General features: G+C 44.1%; 1 protein-coding gene across 1 annotated transcript in view; it reads left to right on the top strand.

Annotated features, from left to right (window-relative positions):
- Positions 1-19,225, top strand: part of LMX1A (LIM homeobox transcription factor 1 alpha) — a 45,528-nt gene that overhangs the window by 13,943 nt on the left and 12,360 nt on the right. The gene's annotated exons all lie outside the window — the stretch shown is intronic.

A 19,225-nucleotide genomic window follows, 5' to 3' on the forward strand; every position in this document is an offset into this window, starting at 1 on the left:
TAGCTGCTGGGGTGATATTTCTGCTCTCACACAGGTTACATCCTAGTAGAAGGAAATCATTAATAACTAAATACATGGATACACAACATTACATTCTTGAATGAGGGTTACCCTTCAAAGTATTTACCCTGTAAGACTTACTTGTTCTACTTATATATTAAAAAATACTTTAAACTCCTGTGGAATGGACTTTTGGGATTTAATGGTCAGGGGTGCGGCCTGGGATTTTTTTTTAAGCTTCCTAAGTGAGTTAAGGTGCAGCAGGATTGAGAGCCGTTGCTCCAGGAGTAGGTGAGGCTCAGAGGGATGGAGCTGAGGCACCTCAATCAGCCATTCTTTCAGCTGGAGAGCTTTGGTGCGGAGCCTTGGAGACTCGAGTTAAAAGAGAAGGCAGTATTTTCCTTAGAGTGAGCAGATGTAGCTAGGGTTGTGAGAGACAGCAGCTAACACAAATCCATGTGTAAGAATAAACAATGAATATTTTCGTGCAAGTGTGTCCCATGCAATACAACAATTATTGTTTATTGGAAATGCTAATTTAACGATGTGCCGTGTATTTGACCCAGCAGCTCTAGATATGGTGAGAATCTGGCAGGATTAGGGGAGAGAGAACCCACAGTGTGGTGATCGGTGCTGGAGCCTGCAAGCCTGTACGATAGATAACTTGTTTGACTGATCGATGATAGGGAAAAAGAAATGTAATTCTGTCCCAAGACAGCCGTGTTCCCAGCGACCTCTGTGCGCGGGCTTGGCCCCAACCCAGCACAGGGAGGCTTCCCTCTCCCCGGCCTTAGCGAAAGGGCGGCGGGTGGGAATCTCCCGTTACCTTGGCAACTCCCTCCTGCCGTCTGCTCACAACAGTTTGAATTACACCCCTGCCAGGCAGTCACCAGTCCGATTTCTTTGCTTTCTAGCTCTCGTTTTCCCTCTCAGGGCTCAGGATGGAGGCGGCGTCCGTGCCAGTCTAGTCCGGCGCGAAGCTTCCAGGGCCGGGCTGCGGGACCCTCCGCGGAGCGCAAGGTGCCTGACGCCCGCAGCCCCCGCGCGCATTCGGCCCTCTCTTCAAAGGCCCCTTAGAAATGCAAGAGGCCGGCCGCAGAAACACACATGGACGGCAGTTTTATGAGAAAATGCAGATAAAGAGCCCGGCGGTAGGGCCATATGTTCCCCATAATCTCCAAAGCCGTCACTTCAATTAGAGCCTCCCCTGAGTTCTAATGCCCAATCCTGAGTAAACAAGCCGCTCTGAAAGAAGAACTCGGTTTCCAATTAAAAGTGTACTAACATTTCTCCTTCCCTTAATTCCCGCGGAGCAAAGCCCCGCGCGGGCGGAGGCGAGGCCGGGTCGCGGCGAGGTCGTCCCGGGTCCGCGCCTCCCCGCGCCGCCGCGCGTTCCCAGGTGACGTCAGGCGGGCCCGGGATTAGGGCCCACCCTGCGCTCCCCGCGCCGCGCCGCAGAGTTAATTAAAAGTAATGCCACGGTAAATCCAACGGCTCTCCGCTGGCGGAGCCGCGCCTTCGGGCCAGCCTGCGAGAGGGGGCTTTCCGAGGCAGGTGCTGGGGATTTATTTGTGTGTGAGTGTGTGAGTGTGTGTGTGTGTGTGTCCGCGTGAACCCACGTGTGCGCGCTTGTGCTAACAGGGAGAGTCCCCTGGATATTTTGGACACTGACATTGCCTTCCCTCTTTCGCTAATGCCTCCAGCCCTAATACAGGCACTAGGGAAGAAACGCACAGGCAGCGGCGCCACGGGAACCCTGCTTTCCTGGGGCTCCCGGGCCCTCTGAGCTGACTCCTGGTTTGGTCTTAGCTCCCGGGTCTTCTGGGCACTGTGCTACAGAGACCATGGACTGCATCGCCCCGCCCCCCTCCCCCGCGCGCTCTCCCTGTATCTCCTTCACGCCCCAACCTTGAGAAATCTAAGGGCATAAATGAATGGCGGCCAGATGCGAAGTGATTTAAATATCAGGAAAGCAACCGAACACCTCCTGGCATTCTTTAGGAGCTCTTTAGAGTGCTGAATCTGAACATTGCAGGCCCTTCGACCTCCACATTATGGCATTCAAAAAACTTGGTTTCTATGGATGTTTGCTGTTCAACAGGACTGGTTGAAAGTTGCCTGGTTTCAGATGGGAGAGTGATTGTTAGATTAACTTTCTGGCCTACTCTCTATACCATGAAAGAATCAAAGAATTGAAGCCATTATCTGAAAAATTCCAGAAACATCAATAAGCAGAAAATCCTCACTAGATCATTCAAATGCAAATGGTTTTCCTTCTTTCATGAATTATCTACCCAAGTAATTACTTTAGTTTTTAGTTTGGCCTTGGCGGTGAAGACCTCAGAGAATTAGTCTCACTAAGTCCATGGCTGTTTGTTTATTCCTTACTTTCTGATTGATGTTAACTAAATTAAATTGAGGCCAGTTCAGCAAACATTTTGAAAGCCTGTCTATATCTGTCAGACTCTGGGTTAGATACTGGTGATCAAGAGGAAGGGAAACCACCTTTCTGTTCCAGACCCTCAGGTTCCTCAGGGGATTAGAAACTCCTATAACAAAATAATTATAATAATATATAATATACGTTAATGCTATATTAGAGATATAGAGTGCTATGGGATAATAGAGACTGGAGCAATCATTCCTCTTGGGGCATGTATATGTGTATTAGGGCAAAGGACTTGGTACTATTTGGAAAAGGCTTCACAATGGATATGAAATGTAACTAGGACTTGGCAGAGTAGTTAATTTGCAGGCGATGAAATGAAGATGAGTATGTTGTTAGAAAGCACAGCTTAGCCTGTACTGAGTTGCGCAGTAGGGTTGTATCCAGGCATGAGAGGAAGGGCTGGATTGAAGTGTTCCTCTGGAGCACTGAGATCCTGGTGTGAGTGAGCAGTACGATTAATGCCAAAATGTGAAGGGTTTAGTACGTCTTATTTGAATGTACTCTGTGGTTGTGGGAAGTCAGAAGTTTGTAAACAGGATTGTGACATTATTCAATGTTTTTTTCAAAAGAGAAGTAGGGAGGATGGATTGGAGTTGGGGTAACATTGCAGGCAGGGAAAGTGGGCGGGGGGCTATTGCAGTGTTCCAAGTGAGAGATGAAGGTTTGAACCAAGGCAAACCTTAGAGAGGAGTTTCAGAGAATTTATTTGTTCATTTATGCCTTCAATACTTAGTGAATCCCTACTAATGTGTCAGGCATCATTCTAAGTGCTGTGGACACAGCAATGAAGAAAACAGGCAAAGCACCTGCTCATCAGGAGGCTTAACTTCTAGAACTTAAATGACCATGAAATACAGGAAGAGTGGTTGAAGTTGAGCATGACTGAGATTTCTAAATTTTATGAATAGTGTGGGTAAAAGCAGAGATAGAATGTTCAGAAAAGAACCAGGCATCTAGATAATAATTCAGGTGACTGTAGACGTTTAATGGGCAGTTGTACACATGGATCTGGGGCTTAAGGGGGAGGTCAGATGTGAATTTGGAAATCACATAAAAGCTGAGGGTTTAAAACTAGGTAGTAGTGTTTTTTTGTTTTGTTTTGTTTTGTTTTGTTTTGAGATGGTTTCACTCTGTCATCCAGGCTAGAGTGCAGTGGCACAAGCAGTACTCTCTGCAGCCTCAGCCTTCTGCGCTTGAGTGATCCTCCCGCCTCAGACCCCTGAATAACTGGGACCACAGGTGTGTGCCACCATGTCTGGCTAATTTTTAAATTTTTTGTAGATACTAGATCTCCCTGGGTTGCCCAGGCTGGTCTTGAACTCCTAGGCTCAAGGAATCGACCCACTTTAGCCTTCCATAGTGCATGAGCCACTGTGTCCAAACAAAACTTGGTAGTTTTAAACCAGTATCTCCACTGATGCAATTGTCTGAGTCTTTGTGGCTATGGGAAAACAAACTTGTGAGGCTTGGATGGGACAATATATACAGTGTTTATGGTGGGGACTGTCAGGCACAAAGTAGGATGCAATAAAGGGTGTTCATTATTATAGGTAAGTATTGGGAGTTCTGCTGGTCCTTTCAACATCCTATTCCTACACCACCTAAGGAGAGTGAAGAAATCCAAGAAGTGGAGACGCTCCAGGGACATCTTCTTGACTCACCAAAGTGCCCTTTTCATATGGTTGGGAAGCCACATGTTAGGCTGCTTGACAGTGATGCAAGGAGCCACAGCTAGCTTTTCCTAATCTAACAGCTGGGGTGTGACCAGAGGGAATTTTGGTTCTTGAAGGAGGGAAAAAGGACTCCAGACACGATCTCTGCAAAGTGGAATGTGCCAAAGTGAATGTGACATTCATTCTACCACTTTTCCCAAGAATTGGTTTGGATCTGTGTGTATGAGGTAGTCAGTTTATATTGAATTGTGTTTATTTTCTTCTTAAATGACCAGTTACAACATGGGAAGCTCCTCATCTTTGTAGAAGTGTGTGCTTTCCTGAAAGCAGATCAGACAATGATGCCAGAATCCTCCTCCTCTGAAAAAAAAACATGAGAATGTTCACCTTCCTCTACTCCCCGCTTTGCCTACTGTCTCATGGCTCTCCAGGATGCTGTAAGCCTACTCCATATTATATGCAAAGGAGACCCACTGAGCCCTGGTTTTCCCTTCAAGAGGCTGGTAAAACCATGAACTGGCATTTTCTGGTGCTTTTGCAAAGTTTGAGGAAAGGAATGGAAAATGCCTCATTCTCTTTGATGAACTCTGGGTCTCTAAGCCCAGGCACAGTAACTTCCAAAGGGAAGGGCTCAGGACAGGGACGCAGATCTTCAAAGTGGCAAGGTTCCCCTGAGCTACTCCATACCCTGATCTGGGGCCCTTTGCTGCTCCAGCATAGGAATGTATCCCCAGCCTTCGCTACTCTGTGGGCCTTGAGACTGGTTTCACAGAGCTAATCCCCAACCCGGTACTTCACTTTCTTTGACCTTGGGTATATCCAAGGACCATGACACGTGGGACAGCAGAAAGAGGGTTTTCCCTTTCTTGTCTGGCAGAATGCCCTCAGGAGTGCCTTTCCGGGTACACAAAACACACTGGTTTCAGTTCCTGTGTGCTCTCAATGCATTTGGATAGCCTGCGTATGTGAATTCCCAGTAATACCAGATTTGTAATCATTAAGTTCGAAAAAGTTGAGATAAACTTGTCTGTGAGTGTCTTAAATGTTAGATACTCAAATTATAAGCTTTAGAATTTATTTTCACAACAGGTAAAAACAAAAGTCTGTTAAATCAGTTTAAGTAGGGAAGAAAGGATTAGTCAGATAAAATAACAACTGTAATTTTACACTAAACACAGGTTTATGGGAACCCAATTAACTAGAGTTCTCAATTAAGCAGCATATATTATTTAAAAGTCTGTTTTAGTATGAGTAAAGAATTAATCAGAAAATAGAGTTGGGTGCAGTGGCTCCCACTGCAATCCAGCTCTTTGGGCGGCCGAGGCTGGAAGATCACTTGAAGCCAGGAGTTCCAGTCCAGCCTGGGCAACAAAGTGAGACCCTGTCTCTGCAAAAAATAAAGCAAAATGAGCCCGACATGGTGGTTCATGCAGGTTAATTGGTCTTAGCTACTCAGGAGGCTGAGGCCGGAGGATGGTTGGGCCTAGGAGTTCAAGGCTTCTATGAGCTATGATGATGCCACTGCACTCCAGCCTGGGTGATAGAGTTGTGACCCTGTCTCCAAAAACAAAAATAATAAAAAGAAACTAAGCCAGTTTCTAAGATTTATTTTAAACAACACCCTTGAAGGAAGTATTTTCCAGAGTTAGTCCTAATCAGCCCAATGTCTTATATTACATGTGCAGTTGTATAAAGCAATTGCTTTGTTAAGACAGCGCTTCTCATGACTCATCGAAAGATTGAGAACCGTCACCAAACAAACAAACAACAAATTAATTATTTCTACAAGCTCTAGGTAGTGAACCAGGATGGTGGAATAATTTACTTTAGGAAATGTTTTATCAACAAATGTTCAGAGTGTTAGTGCTCTACCCTCTGAGTTGAGTGCGTGGGGTTAATGATCACACCTCATTCCTGGGCAGTGGGTAAGTGTTCTCCAGTCTGCTCAGCAAGACCCCGAATTGGAACTGCTGGGTACTTTCTCCTCTCGCCACCTGTGAGAGACACTTGGGATGGGGAAGGAGCACTGGATCTGAGCCAAGGGACTTGGATCCCAGGCGTATGATCTTGGATAAGCTCCTTGCCCTATCTGTGACTCAGTTTCCTATCTGAGGAAATGTGAATGTGAATTGTTGGTCTAGATGCTCTCCAGGTTTCTTTATTCTCAGATGCTGTGCTGTTTCCAAGTATGTTGCAGCAAGGGACAGCTGGAGGGTAAGTCACACATCCACATTCATATAGCGATTTGTGAGCTTGTGGCAGGGCAGTGCCCAGAGGTAAAGTTATTGTCTAATATCTAGTGCTGTTCCTGCCACCAAGAAAAAGGAAACTTGAGAAGTTCATAGGAGGCTATTAAGACACAGATTAGCATCTAGATAGCAAGCTGGGGGGTTTCCTTGGGCATTGCCTAAGCGCCAACTCCTGGAGCTATTCCATGTTAAATCACTATAATGAAATTAAATTAGAAAGAAATTATTATGGAAACAGAACATAAACGGAGAGATTTTTTGTTCACCATCATAAGCATCTTCTCAGAAGATTTCTATTTTTGTCTGCTCAGGCTGCAATAACAAAGTACCATAAAGTGGGTGGCCTATAAACAACAGAAATTTATTTCTCAGAGTTCTTGTCCCTGGAAGTTTGAGGCCAGGGTCCAAACATCATTGGGTTCTGGAGAGAGCCCTCTTCTGGCTTACAGATTGCTGACTTTTCCTTGTATTCTCAAGTGGCGAAAAGAGAATGAGAATGCTCTCTGGGGTTCCTCTAAACGGCCACTGAAAGCATTCACAAGGGTTCCCCTATTATGACCTAATTACCTCCAAAGGCCTAACACTTTAAAACAATCACATTAGAGCTTAGGATTTCAACATATGAATTTTGGGGGACACAAACTTTCACTCCATGACAGTCTTGGTCTGCATTTCCCAATGTGAGCATTACTGGCATTTTTGGTGAGGCAAGTTGCTACACTGCATCCAGCATCCCCCTCCACTAACAACCTTTAGAAAAAAGAGCCTTCATGCATTTGCAGATATCCCTGAGAAACGAAAAACTCCTGATTGAGAACCAGTGTTTAATCCAGTGATCATAACCAGACAGAAGATTTGTTAATATTTTCTTCTTTAATTTGTAAACATAGACGATTGTGTTGAAAGGAATCTAAGACATCATTTATCACAACTCCCTCATTTCATAGCTGAGAAAGTTGAGGTTAAGTGTCTTGTTCAAGACAATGTTATAGTAGCTGGTAAAAGCAGGTTTAGTATCAGGCTTCCTCCCACCCACTGCAGGGCTCTTGTACTGCCTCATTTGGTGTCATAAACATGGCCAAAGAGATAGCTGGTAACATGTGCAGGAGTTGTGACTAATAATAGAAATGACAGGGGGCCATCTATAGCTTCCATTAATAATGCTCTCCCCGAGGTCCTGAACCTTGGGGTTTTTTAGATGAACAGTTTCTTAAACAGTTTATCTGGTTAAGAGGACTTGGTACCTTAAGCAGAGCTGATGCTGTATTTCATGTTCTAAGACACTTTTTGGGGGGGTTGTGTTTTAATATATTCAAAATTGAAATCTAACTCACGATTGATGTGGTGAGAAAGCATTGTATCAAAATTTAGGTGGCCACATTTTTTTTCCTTTCTTAGTGGTCCATATTTTATAAATTAAAGGTAGCTGATATTTGATAAAATCTGATAGATCACTTTCAGGACAGGCTGCAGAGATCATTTCTATTTTAACTATTCCTAGAGGTGGAGAAAGCTGTCTCTTTAATTGTTTGGTCTATATATGACACAGCAGTACAGATAGTGGACACAAATTGAAGAGAGTCTCTACAAGCAAGATGATAAGGTAACCAGTTCCTCTCTTTGGTCTCTGGTGTAAGTTTCCTTGAAAGTCCTTTCTGGCCTCTGGTTTTTGCCTGTGGCCTCTTGGATCTGGCCATGGTGCTGACTGCTCATCAAACTTTAGTACTAATTTCCAATGACTTCTGGACCTAAAGTCTAAATCCTGAGGTGAATGTTTGCCATGTCTCATTACCTAACTGCTACTCTGGGGTAAGCCTTAGAAAGCTAGGTCCAAGGAAGACAACAAAGGAAGTGAGAAGATGATTTGAGCTAAGTTTTCAACATGGCTAGTGAAATCAGGTGTATGGCAGTGCTTACCTGGCAAGTGAAGGGAGGATTGCCCAACCTGTCAAATCCCTTGTCACCCTGAAGAACTAAACCATCCAGGGACCAGCCTGGGGAGAAGAAACAACAGTTGACTTTTAAAACAGAGAGAGTTTAATACAGAGAACTGATTAAATGGCTGCTGAGGTTGTTGAGATGCCAACAGACTGGGTGAGACAATCTACAAATTAACACAAAAGAACACTGCTACTACTTGCAAGCTGAGGGACAGAGCGAGGAAATTATGTAACTGCCGCATGCATCTGGTGGAAGCCAGAGCGGCAGTGGGCCTGTCAGGTGTGGGTTGGCGCCATGGAGGAGCTGCACGCAGGTGCTATCTGAACTGTAGTATCGTTCTCTTTAAAATAACATCCATCACTACTGGCTTCTCCAACACAGTCACTGTTTTTAATCTATGCTTATCACTTTTCACTGTTTAAATTTTATTTAGATTCTAAAATGACTTAGATCATGCTTTACTTCCTTGATATATCTTCTCCAAATAAAGGCAAGTTCCACAAGAGTAAGAGGGCCTGTTTGTTTTATTCACTACTGTATTCCCAGAACCTAGAACGGCAGTCACTACATTGTGTGGAGTAAGCAAATGTTTGCTGAATGCGTGAATGAAGGAATTCTGTTAAATGATATTGTAATTTTCTGCTTGTATGACTATCTCCCTAGCATGTGAATAAAGCTTTCTTTTTCCCTTTCCTTCTTTTTGTTTTAAAAAAAACAACCAAACCCCAAGACTTTTTGGTCATTGTTCATGTTAATAAGACCCTTTTGGATAGGGTATATGATATTACTTAGTTGTGATGAAAAATATTAATGATTTGAATTCCTTGAATGCATACTATGGTGCCCAGTACAGAAAGGTGAAATTTGGGGAAAATAAGTAATATTTTTCCCAAAGAGCTGGCACTGAATTCCAGATCTCTTTGACTCAAAGCTCTAGACCTCTCTTAATCATTTTCCTCTGTTAGCTCTCTGTTGTATGTATGTGTGTATGTATGTATTATTGAGACAGGGTCTTACTCTGTTGCCCAGGCTGGAGTGCAGTGGCTCAGTCTCAGCTCACTGCAGCCTCCCCTTCCTGGGTTGAAGTGATTCTCCTACCTCAGCCACCCAAGTAGCTGAGATTACAGGCATGCACCAACTTACCCAGCTAATTTTTGTATTTTTTTAGTAGAGATGGGGTTTTGCCATGTTGCCTAGGTTGGTCTTAAACACCTGAGCTCAAGCAATCCACCCGCCTCAGCCTCCCAAAGTGCTGGGATTACAGGTGTGAACCACTGTGCCTGTTTTAAAAACTGAAACACAAGGCCCTTCTTTGTCAGCGCTCCTAACCCCTCCTTCACTGTCCATGCTCCTGTCTACTCTCTTGTGCTAGAATATTTTTGCTTTGTCCTTTATTTTAAATATATTTAAATTTAAAGCCGTTCTCTTTCTGCAGGCCTCCTTGAGGAAGCCTGCCCTGATCCCCTGTGACCATATTAGATACCTCTCTGTTGTATTCCCTCAGCATCTCCTACGTTACCAAAACACTTCTTAGCCTGTCTTGTAAAGGCCTGTTAATCTGTCATCTCCTCCACTAGACTGTGATGAAGGCAGGTACTCTGCCTTGTTTAGAGATATACGTTAAGCACTTTACACAGTAAATATGTTTAGATGAATACATGATGATGGAAGTATGGGGAATTCTCTGCATACTAAAAAATATTTATCCCTGAAGGTAAAGCGTCTATGAAACTAAGAACTTCTTCATTGGGAAAATAAAATTCAACCTTACAGAAGTTTGGTCTATGTAGAGCTTCTCGGATGCATATCCATTATATAGAGTGAGGTATTCAATACAAAAAGAAGCGATATTAACTTAGAGCCTGGCAGCAAGGTTAAGCTCAGCACCTCTTTAACCAGCTGCTGTCATAGCCCTTCAGCCACCTATGATTCCCAAAGTTCAGCTGTACCCACAATGGCAAGTTTTCCCTCCTCTGACATGCTTCCCAATAATCTCTTGCTCTAGCTCTCACTGGCACTGGTGGAGGTGAAACAGCTGACTGTGAGGGAGGACTCATTGAAAGACATGATCTGGGACACTGAGCTAAGCACATACATTGGATGACATTTGTGCTTTGTGAGAGGTGCGTGACTTTGAATTCATCGGTCTTCCAAACAGAAAGGCTGTTCAGCACTTTGCCTCAGTCCTGGAAATAGAGGGAATGGAGAGATGGAAGAGGGCACCTTGAGCATGAAGGTAAAGGAGAGATGAAACATGATGCAGATTCCTTTCAGGGGCTTGCTGCCTGCTTACCCACTTGGCTGTCCACCATTCTGGTGCTTAACAGCCATCGTACTGATAGAGAGGAGACAGACCTGGCACTGTGCTTGGTGGCATAATTTCCAATGATGCACAAAAGCCATCCCTGTGCCTGCCCATCTTAGGTTACTTTATACTCGTCCTCACCTTTTCCTCCAGTCATACCATTATTTTTAAAGATGAAAAGATGGCTGTAAAAAAAAACCAGTTTCCATTGTTCCATAATTATCAAAACTAGCAGCAATCATTCTGAAGAGTGGGTTGAAATAGTTGAAAAGGCACGAAGATTCCGTTGACTGAAAGTAAGAATGTGATATGATTGCTCCCACCTCTTCAGAAGTTCTTACCCAAACTCCCTGTGCATACCTGCAGGAGTGGTTGTATACGGCTGGGGAAAGAGAGGGAGAAACACTCTAGATCCGTGATTCCAAAGGTGTGGTCCCTGGACAAGCAGCAGCAGCAGCATCACCTGAAACTGGGAAATGGTTAGAAAGTCATGGATCCCATCCCAGACTCACTGAATCAGCAACTCATGTTTTCACCAGCCCCCCATGTGATTCGGGGGCATGATCATTTTGAAAACCACTGCCTCAGAGTCCAGACTATAATTACAGTGGTCTTAGGTTCAAGCCTAACAGGGTTCAAGTCTAACCCCTATTTCAACAGTAAGCTCTATCTTTTACAAGTAATGGCAGTATTGGAAAGAAAAGTTTTTAATGTTAGAAATTCAAGGCTAACTAATTACACAACGTGTTGGTACTGTCAGCAACGATCTCATCAACATTGAGATCATCTTGAGACACTCAATTTCACCTAAGGGTAATCACCATAAAAAATTTCCAAATGGTTGTAGTGTAGTTCACTACATACAATTATAATCGGTTTATATCAATCTAGGGCAAGCTTTTCTTGCAAAAAATATTTATGCTTTCCTCAATCTTGTGTTCTCACCCATGATGAAGCATGGCCATGGGAAGGTCTGTTCAAGATCCCTCAGTTGGGAAGGGCAGCCCAGCCTGCCAGGGCTGAGGGCCTCCTGATCCAGTGCTTCCCTCCTTCCCCCAAGCTGTCCTTGAAGACTATGTGCTGCAGTCACATGAGGACTGGCTGGATGACAAATTGCTGGTTGTATGTGCTCCACAGTGCTGTCCAGGTGCCCTATTTCCATTTTATTTTCTTCAGTCTCCCTCCTCCTCTCTATCCCTAATTAGCATAATTTGGGGTTTCTTTTTTTTCATGATGTGCTCTCCTGTCTTCCTATCAAAACATAACTGGATGCATACGAATGAGAAGGTGGACCATTGGTAGCATGAATATCAGTGTGAAAGAGATTCAGATTGTAGTTCAAGAGAAATAAATTTCATCCCAGGTGAACTCTAACTATGGAGGTAGCTAATAGTTTCTATAGTCACTGGAAGTTGCTGGTTGGCATTGGTGAATTGATTAGTTAAAAAACAGAAAGGCAGAACTCTACAGTGCATTTGTTTGTTCAATGCATTGCCAGGGTGACCTTTGGCTTATTTCTGTTCATTCTGTATGAACTGAAACACAAGCTATTCAACAGCTAATTATTAATCTCCTGAGTACTCAGTATGTTATTGTGTTGTGGAGGATACAAAGATGATTTAGACTTGATCTCTGTTTTCTGGAAACTTATTCTAATTATATAGTAGATACTGAAAATTATAATGCTGATGAAAATTAGCTGGTATTTGTTAATTTCTTACCATTAACCAAGTACCATAAACACTGTACTCCATTTAATTCCTGTGACTGTCTTGTTCAGTAGGTGCTTTCAACAATCCCATTTTATAGATGGGGATACCTAGACTTAATACAGAGGGAATTTTTGCTGTATTAGTCTGTTCTTGCACTGCTATAAAGACATACCGGAGACTGTGAAATTTATAAAGAAAAGATCTTTAGTTGGCTCACGGTTCCAGAGACTGTACAAGAATCATGGAAGCATCTTCTTGGCTTCTGGGGAGGCCTCAGGAAACTTGCCATCATGGAAGAAGGCGAATGGGGATCCAGGCATCTTACATGGTGGAGCAGGAGCAAGAGAAAGAGGAGGGTGGTGCCACACATATTTAAACAAACTGATCTCACAAGAACTCACTATGATCATGACAACACCAAGGGGGATGGTGTAAAGCCATGAGAAACTGGCCCACCTTCAACACTGGGGATTATGATTCAACAAGAGATTTGGGTGGGGACACAGATCCAAGCCATATCATTGGCCAAGACCACTAGCTAGTAAATGACAGAGCAAAATGTTTGAATCCAAAGCACCCTCTTAATCACCCTGTTATACTGCCTCCAGAAGTAGGTCAAAACAGAATCTTTATATTGACGTAGTGCACTGGTTTTTTAGAAAGTTCGTACTTAGAGCTTATGTTACTGTTTCCACTAGAATGGTTGGAGAATGATGTAAGACAACATACAAAATTTTCTTCTCGTATGAATATGCTTGAGTAACTAAAGTATTTGAGATAGAGAAACGCGTGCTCTGGGTATTTGGAAAGGGAAGAAATTACCATGGACAGGAGCTGAGGGAGCCTGCAGGGAGCAGATAGATTTGGACCTCCCTGTTAGCACGGAATTATGACCTTAAGAAGCCTTTCTCACTCCCCCAGTCATTCTTTATCCCATTGCTCTGTTTTATTTCCTGTTTTCCTTTATTCACCATCTTCTCCCATTAGAGGCAGGAAGGCAGAGACTCTCTTGATCTTGTCCATTCATCCTCATTCTGGATCTAGAAGAGTGGCTACACGTAGTAGGCACACTGAAGCTGGAGTTGTTGAATGATGGAATTTTCCATATGAGGAGTTTCAATTTCTTAGCCAGTGGGGATATGTAGTAAGTTCATGGACAGCCAAGAGTCATAATAAAAATATTTAAAATATCTTACACTTTATTACCTTTTCCAAAGCGCATTTATCTACTGTGTCTGTACCGTGTTCCTAACAATCTGATCAGGGTAGATTGACAGTTCTTTATTCCTTTGATTTTGCAAATAGAAAAGTAGGCCTTGGAAATGTTCAGTCATTTTTTTTTCTTGAAGTGTATAATTTAATAGTGTTTAGAGTATTTGGAGTTGTACAATCATCACAGTCAATTTTAGAGCATTTTTCATCACCCCCCTCGTCCCGCCCACCAAAAGAAACTCTGTATTGATTAGCAGTGAATCTCAAACCTCCTCCGAGTCCTAGGCAAGGCTAGGTCATTTGCCTTAGGTCACACAGCTGGTGAGTTGTGGAGGTAAGAACAAAGGCTAGGTATCTGATCCCGTTTTCCCTGATCTTTCGGATAGCCTGTCAGTGGTTTACGGAATGGACTGGAGTGTGAAGTCATAGACCCGGCTGGGTATAAGCCTTGGTTTTCCTCTCCAAACCAGCAGAGGGCCTGATCAGGAGCCACGGTGTCCAGGAACCACCGTGTCTAGGAACCACGGTGTCTCAGCCAAGCGCTCAAGCAGTCTGATCAGCTGTGGTCATCCAGGCAACCTCTCTGTGTGTTGAAGACCACAGTAAATTTGACCAACAAGGACTCACTTTTGGGATGAGAACATTTTGAGTGTTAGTCAACTTACCCCACCTTCCTAGCCACCTACAGGATTGTTGTCTTCGTCCTTTTCAATTTGGAGAGATAACCCTTTGTCTTCCATCCTTTGCCTAGAAACAACTTTAATTTTCTCAGATAATTTATCCTTCAAAGGACTAGTAGTTAGTGTAGCAAAATTGGGCTACTCCAAAGAGAGATGTTATTTGATCCACTTAAGTTACTTCCTAAATTAGGACAAACACACTCAAACCTTATTATATGAACCTAATACAATGTCATGCATATAATACTCCAAGCCTAGCGAACCATAGGGCAGCTGGATTAATGAGCTTTTATCTAGACTGAGCTCTGAGCCCCAAACATCTGAATCAACTTGTTATGAGCTCTACAGTCTCCTTCTTGGAGGCTGGCCAGATAAAAACAAAACAAGCTATGGTTTCAGTTAGTGTATTTACCCGGGCTTGATTTGAATACAGTGATGTTGGTGGGGTTTTTCAGTTGCCAGTATTTGCACTGTCTGACAAATCTATGTGTAGGTACCTGCAGTATACACCCGTGCTTATCAGTTTGGACTACATATGGCCATGTTTTTATTAGACAGGAGAGATAAAGAGATGGGAAAACTGAGAGAGGGAATGATGGAGAGAAAGAGAGAGAGAGGAGTGAGTGTGTGTGTGTGTCTGTGTGTAGAGGGGAGACAGAGCTAAGGTAGGTGTTAGCTTAAGATCTATTCAAATGTGAAAAGGCCTGAAACTGATGCAAATCAACAGTCATTCTACCAATCAGTCCCAATACTGTCCTGTTTCCCTGAATACCTCCCAAGCACAAGGTCTCCCTTCATGAGCACCAGCCAGCTGAGGAAAGCAAAGGGAGAGGCATCCAGGCCGTGGCGGGCTGCCAGCACTCAGAGTGGAGACACACAGCTCCCCTTTGGGGCCTGCCTGGACGTCTGAGCTGGAATGTCCTGCCTCTGACCTGCCCGGCCCCTCCCCCTGCCTGGCACAGAAACCCCCATCTGCAGTGGACATCTTTGAACAAAGGTGTCTTTCTTGGGACCCTTTACCTACGGCCTGACTCTGGTGTGCAGCTTGGTTTCTGTCTGCTCTGCTCCCGGAATACTTAGTGCACCGTGCTTGGAGATTTTCCCTGCATTCGCCCTGGTGGGGATTGCAGTTGCAGGGCAGGATAGTTGGGGGGAGTGGAGGGGAGACGGGTGGGTCTGGGGAGATATGGGGATTTAAAATAAGCTCTGCCTCTTTTGGACTGAAAAGAATAGCTTTTCCAGCAGGAGCTCAGGGTCAACCTTTCACCCCCTCCAAAAAGCTTTCCCTTTCTTTCCTCACTCTTTAATAACAATAATGCTGCCTGCAGCTAGACAGCACCTGATATTTTGCAAGCTCCAGGTATCCTTGGATCTTTACAACAACCCATGAGGCAAGTCAAGCAGGCAGAGAGATATAGGGGTTGAAGAAAGAGCATCCCAGCTGTGTGTGCTTGGGCAAAAGATCACCTTCCTTTCTTCTTGGGCCTCAGTTTGCTCATCTGTGAAAAACCAATAACAAGGTATTTCCTGCCTCGTGAGCTTGTGGTAGAAACAGTGAAACAATACAATTATAAAGTGATGCCATGTCAAGTATTAGGTAAACATAAGGATTTTAAAATTCATCTCATAGGCAAAGAAATTGCATCTCAGAGACGTGAGGAATCTTATCCAAGGGTACACAGCTTAGTAGCAAAATTAGGACTAGGATCCAGGTCTCCTATTTTACAGTCAAAGTTACTTTCCACCACTCCACATGCCTTCGCATAGAAAGAGTAATATGTCAGTGGTTATTAGTAATTAATGGGAGACAAAGTATTTGATTTTCCACACACTTGACCCAGGGCATGTACGGGTGACTGTTATTTGCTTACTATGTCTGATATGCTGGATAAATCGCCTGTTTCTTTCCTCTCTTCAGGGGTTCTCTGGGCCTGGTCTTGGAAGGAGACGAGCCCTGCATGAAACCTGACCCTGCCACCTATGCCCTGTGTCTGTTGGGACAGATCCCTGAACCTCTTTGAGGCCATGTTTATTCCTCGGTTAGGTGGATTGTTCCAATAAGACCTTCCATGCCATGAAAGGCTGCCTGAGGCCCCAAAGGGCCCACACTCGTCTCTGTACACACCTTCTCCCTTTCTTTCCCGTCCTTTGTAACACCTGCATCCTCCTTTTGGGCTTTCTAAATCCTCTCCTTCCTTACCTGTAAGTCTCCTTCATTCATTAACTTCTCTGGCTCATTGATACTCCTCTTTTCTAAATGCTCACACTTTTTTTTTTTCAGTTTTTACTATGCCTGAAAAACTTAACCACATACACTTTTATATATTTTATTATCTTTCATATGCCAACTCACTCTAACTCAACTTTATGTTTTTTAAGAGCAAGGGGTTCTTCTTTTTTATCCCCTCACAGTGCTCCACCGTGCTGAATGTGTAGTGGAATGCCAGGAATGTTCATATTTGAGGAGCCTCCCTTCCAGGTCAATGTCTTGCCTCCATGCCATTAAGTATTCTGTGCCCTTGGCATAAAGTGCCCTCTCTCTCCTTTTCTCCCTAGCAACTCCTGGTCACCATTTGTGTCATTCACTTTCAGCTCAGGTGACACCTGCGCTGTAAACCCTCCCCTAGTCCCCTCTCTTAACTCCTCTGCACAGTTATTATGTTGGTGCTGGGTCTTTCTCCTCTGTTAAGCACAGATCTCTGTGAGAGCAGAGGCCGAATCTTCATCATCCCTGGATCCTAGGATTGTCCTTGTGCAGTGCCCCACACATGAGCCCATAATAAATGCTTATTAAATGTAAAAGTAAATGAACAAGTTCCAAGTCAGATCTTTTACCAGAAACTGTTTTTGGTCTGAGTTGACACTTCCTTGAAGAACTATGTGTCAGATAGTTTTAAAACAGTAGCTACATGGACTTTGCTTTTCTAGAGAACTGCACTTTTTGCCTCAGATTTTAAATGCTGTTTTGAGTTCATTGCATTGAAAGTTAACCACTGCTATTCTCAGGGAGAATGGAACTCTAGTCCTGTAGTGCAGGGCAATGACTGAAATAGCTTCCTATATATCCTGTCTTCATAAATTCCTCCCTACTTTCTTTCCCTCCTCCCTCCACTCAAAACAAATCCCAGACCCTTCCTCTACTCCCCTTGTCTAAAAGACATTTATGAGGCTCATCACTGGGGAAGCATCTGAGGCCCGTTCCTGCCTCTCCCTTCCCTAGCATGAAGGTTTCTCATCCCCTCCCTCACCTTCACCTCCTGGGCCAAGCTCAGATATCTCTTGCCCTGTTTATGGGCTGTTGGGATTTTTCCAACAACCTGAAATGAATCTCCGAGGCCCCACAGGTAGTGCAGCTCCGTCTCCAAGCCATAAACCATGGCTGGGTCTTTCATCTGCCATTGCTTATGTCATAAATGAGTGGGAGGAACAGCGAGGGGGGAACAACAGCCCTGAACCATTCCAGATTTTTTTTTTTTTTTTTTTACAAGAAAGGGGAAAGAAAGGCCCTGAGAAACATGTTCAAACTTTGTGCCAAGCAAATTCATTTCACTCTGGTAGGCTGTGTGTGGAGACTTAATCTCTGGACTTCCCCACTAGGAGTCAGATTTATGCTGCGTTTGTGTCTAAATGGCCTCCAGGGATGCTGACATTTGTTGTTGGAAAGCAGCGAGTGGTGTTCCTTTCATCTCCGCTGAGGGGTGTCAGCTTAAATTATGAGAGATCGCTCCGGCCTGCATCTGGGAGTGGGAGTCTCTGGCAAGGGAGAGGGGCTGCCTCTCCCTGCACTTCACTGCTCTGCTGTTTAAAGGTTTTTCTTCATCTTCTGTTCTCCAGTACTCCTCTTGGTTCTGGGGGAAATCTCCTGGCTCTTTTAGAAATTTCCTTTCTCATGAACAAATCGATCAATGTAAATTTTAGGCACTGCGTATTTTCATGGAGAAGCTGAGATCTGAGTCAGGCAGGTCTGCCGCTGCTGAAACCGAAAACAAAGACCTCAGGGAGCGCCCCAGGAGCAGCTTGGAAACTCCTGGGAGAGTCAGAGGGTACCACTATGCCCGTAATACATGCAACACAGTAGGTGGAAGCTGGGTGATGGTTAGCAAGGGTCCGGATTCCTGTTGGTGGCTGGGTTGTGGCGTCTGTCTGTACTTTGAGAGGCACCAAAAAGTTCCTCTATTCTTCCATCATCAATCTACCTGGCTTAGATGTGCCAGGATGCCCAAAATTCCACATTGGTGACTGTTGAGTGGCAGCATTTCTTATTAAATGCATATATGTTGTTGGCTGTGGGAGAGAACACGTCAAACCATGCTAACCATGAGCAGTGCTTCCTGCCTCCAGAGGCAGAGCCTGGACGAATGGGATGCAGGATGTGTAAGTTTTGTTGGAGAACAGGAGGCCGGAGAGGTCTAGGGCAGGGGTCAGCAAACTATGGCATGCAGGCCAAATCTGGCCTGATGCCTGTTTTTGAAATATAGTTTTATTGGAACACAGCCGTGCCCATTCATATTGTCTGTGGTTGCTTCTGTGCTACAATTGCAGAACTGAGTAGTTGCAACAGAAACGGAGGCATGCAAAGGCTACAATATTAACTCTCCGGCATTTTACGGGAAATGTCTGTAGGCTCCTGCTCTAGAGCATGAAGTGCTTCTTAGAAAGCAAAATGGAAGATGCAAAGAGACAGTGAGTGAGAAGAGCATGAGATATTGAATAGCAGGAAGGAGGACTCAAAGAAAGAAAATATACCACAAAAGCAACAGAAACACTCCAGAGACAAACTACTGCTACTGCTGCTACCGTTGACCCTGAGCAACATGGGTTTGAACTGTGCAGGTCCACTTATTTGCGGAGTTTTTTCAACCAGTTAATCTAATGCTTTTCTCTATGGCCTTTTAAACCATAATATTTTCTACCACTTGGCAGTAAGTAGAGTTTCAGACATAGTGTCTAGGTCTAGTCTTGAAAAATGACGTCTAAGAAATAATACTAATTATCAACACTCAT

This window comes from Sapajus apella, unplaced genomic scaffold (genome assembly GCF_009761245.1).
Source record: "Sapajus apella isolate SASKATOON/1434 unplaced genomic scaffold, GSC_monkey_1.0 scaffold25, whole genome shotgun sequence".
NCBI classification, from domain to species: Eukaryota; Metazoa; Chordata; class Mammalia; order Primates; family Cebidae; genus Sapajus; species Sapajus apella.